The 3,538-nt window shown below is 34.9% G+C and overlaps 1 pseudogene; it reads left to right on the top strand.

Annotated features, from left to right (window-relative positions):
- The first annotated feature begins 1,698 nt into the window (after positions 1-1,698).
- LOC101561816 lies at positions 1,699-2,693 on the top strand (annotated as a pseudogene).
- Positions 2,694-3,538: the final 845 nt, after the last annotated feature.

Raw genomic sequence — 3,538 nt, forward strand, 5'->3', positions numbered from 1 at the left:
TATTCAAGTGGCATCCACATAAATATGAAGGCTTTGAGTTTATAATTCTTTATAGCTGAGTAATACTCCACTGTATAAAAATGTCACATCTTTTTCATCCATTCCCAAGGTGATGGGCATCTTGGTTGTTTCCAAGAATTGGCTATCACAAATTGTGCTGCTACAAACATAGGTACAAATATATCACTAGGATATGAAGTTTTCAGTTCCTCTTGGAAAATTCCCAGTAGGGGGACAGCTGGTTTGAATGTAATTTCCAGTCCTAATTTTTTAAGGATTCTCCATACTGATTTCCATAATGGTTGCACCACTCTACATTCCCACCAGCAGTGGGACAGTGTTCCTTTTTCCCCACAGTCCCTCCAACATTTGTTGTTGATTGATTTCTTTATGATAGCCATTCTTTGTGTGGTGAGATGGTATCTCAGTGCTGTTTTAATCTGCATTTCATGAATGCCTAGTGATGAGCATGTTTTCATGTACTTATTCTTTTCTTTAATTTAGTCCTCTGAGAAGTATGTGTTTATCTCGGATGCCCATTTCTGGATTGGGTCTTTAATTTTGGGGGCCCTAATTTTTTTAGTTCTTTATAAATTCTAGAGAACAGACCTTTGTCTGATTGCTTATTAGTCAAGATTTTTTTTTCTCGAAATTTGTGGGTTGTGTTTTCACTTTGTTGGTAATTTCTTTTGCAAAAACTTCTCAATAAGAGGAGTTCCCACTTTTTAATTCTTTCAAGTATTACCCATGCGATTTGATTTTTGTGCATGAACTCTTTTCTACCCCTATGTCTTCAAGAGTTCCTCCAACTTTATTTTCCAAGAGGTTTAGTGTCTCTGTTTCAATGTTTAGATCTTTAACCCACTTTGACTTTAGCTTAGTACATGTTGATAGACCTGGGTCAAGTTTTAGATTTCAACATGTAGAGAGCCAGTTTTTTGTTATTTCTTATAATTTTATTCTTTTTGTAAATAAATTGTTTACAATCTTAAATTAATATAACAATTAAAAATGTCCAAAATAAAAATGAAGAATTTACAGATCAGTCATGTAGTAGTTCACTTTGTGTGAAAATTGAGAAACTTATATTCATATAATTAGAATTCTCAAAGTAGAAAGAGGTAGGAAATAAATATTTAAAGATTTAAAATTTAGTTGAACTTATAGCACCATATTTCAAAAAAATGAACCTCTTGTACAAGAAATTTGAATTAAAGAATACCCATATGTACCAAAATGAAATTGCCCAAAACTTCTTATAAAGAAAAAATTATTAAAGCATATACATTAAAAAATTAGCTATGGAAGAACAAAATTAAATAGCATGTTTTTCCACATTAGAAAGAAAAAAAAGATCAAGAGTATAAGGAACTACATTAATTAAAGTACTGAAAGAAAGGAAAAAACAGATCTGTACTCTGAATTTTATATGTAGCAAACATACCTTTGAAAACTAAAAGTGAAATATTTTCTAGTTATATAAATTCAAAATATTCTAATATCACCAGTCATAGCATGTAGGAAATAACAAAAAGCATATTTCAGAAGGCAAGTGAAGTTGCTGTATGCTCCTGGATGAACAATAAGGAGCTCTCAAAATGATAGTTGTTCCACCGCCGTTTTAAATCTAGCTCCATACAATGCTCCACTGCCGCCAGCACCCCTGCAACCCAGACCGCGAGCCTGCTCGCCCCAGCCCACGGCTCCACCACCATGGAGGATATGAAAGACTATAGCAATATAGAGAAATTCGCTGAGGGGTCCAAAATCAACGCGAGCAAGAACCAGCAGGATGACGGTAAAATGTTTATTGGAGACTTGAGCTGGGATACAAGCAAGAAAGATCTGACTGAGTACTTGTCTCGATTTGGGGAAGTTGTAGACTGCACAATTAAAACAGACCCAATCACTGGAAGATCAAGAGGATTTGGATTTGTGCTTTTCAAAGATGCTGCTAGTTTTGATAAGGTTTTGGAATTAAAAGAACACAAACTGGATGGCAAATTGATAGACCCTAAAAGAGCCAAAGCTTTAAAAGAGAAAGAATCCCTTAAAATGGTGTATCTGTGAGCCCAGATACTTCTGAAGAACAGATTAAAGAATATTTTGGAGCTTTTGGAGAGATAGAAAATATTGAACTTCCCATGGATACAAAAACAAATGAAAGGAGAGGATTTTGTTTCATCACATACACAGATGAAGAACCAGTCAAGAAATTGTTAGAAAGCAGATACCATCAAATTGGTTCTGGAAAGTGTGAAATCAAAGTTGCACAGCCCAAAGAGGCATATCAGCAGCAAAAGCAACAACAAAAAGGAGGAAGAGGTGCTGCAGCTGGTGGACGAGGTGGTACGAGGGGTCGTGGTCAAGGTGAGGGCCAAAACTAGAACCAAGGATTTAATAACTATTATGATCAAGGATATGGAAATTACAATAGTGCCTATGGTGGTGATCAAAACTATAGTGGCTATGGTGGATATGAGTATACTGGCTACAACTATGGGAACGATGGATATGGACAGGGATATGCAGATTACAGTGGTCAACAGAGCACTTACAGCAAGGCATCTCCAGGAGGTGGCAATCACCAAAACAATTACCAGCCATACTTAAGAGGAAGACATTGGAGGAAGCAGGAGATGCTAAAGAAATCTTCCAGGACTACGCTGAAGATTGGCCTTCTGTTGCTCTAACGATTATTTTGTAAAAGACTTTCTAGTGTACAAGACACACTGTCCAACTGTATATAGCTGCCAATTAGTTTTTTTGTTTTGTTTTTGCTTTGTCCTTTGCTATGTGTTATGACTGTGGATTTGTGTTTATACAAATTTTATTTGTATGATTTCTCATGTTAAACCCCAAATAAATGCTTCCTTATGTGAAAAAAAAATGATAGTTGTGCAGGACTATGTAAAATATATTAGATGAACCCATCTAAAAGGTCATTAAAGATTTCTATGAAACTATCAATCTTACGTAGATTTATACAGATATCTTTTTTTTTTTGTGTGTGTGTGTGTGTATAACAGGGAAGAAGTAATATAAAGTCAATGGAAAATGGCGATATACTTTTTAAAGTTTCTAATACTAGAAGAAAATATTATACCATGTGCTTTATATAGATTGTAAGTCAGATTTACAGTATAAATCTTAAAACAAAAATTAAGATTATGCAATATTCAGAAAATTAAATGCTAATTAAAGACTAAATGTTTCAGAACAATTGAACTAAGAAAAAGTTTTCATGATAGTAAAGAATTACGAAGAATAAAACAAGATAAATTCTGGAGTACAAATAAATGACCAGCACTTCTAACAGTTTGGGGATAGGATATCACACAAAATTCTAGTGTGTCATGGGCATGGATAATGTCCATAACACTTATTGGTGGCCAGGTGTCCCTTGCGGGTCTAAGCTACTGCTATTTCCTTGATATCCACCCTGTAGACCCAGACAGAATCATGACCCATAGGGAGCAGGTGAAGTCCATTTGTAGAGTACGCTGAATGAAATATCTTGCTGCTGTATACAAAAGAA

This window comes from Octodon degus, unplaced genomic scaffold (assembly GCF_000260255.1).
Source record: "Octodon degus isolate 3935 unplaced genomic scaffold, OctDeg1.0 scaffold00531, whole genome shotgun sequence".
Lineage (NCBI taxonomy): Eukaryota > Metazoa > Chordata > Mammalia > Rodentia > Octodontidae > Octodon > Octodon degus.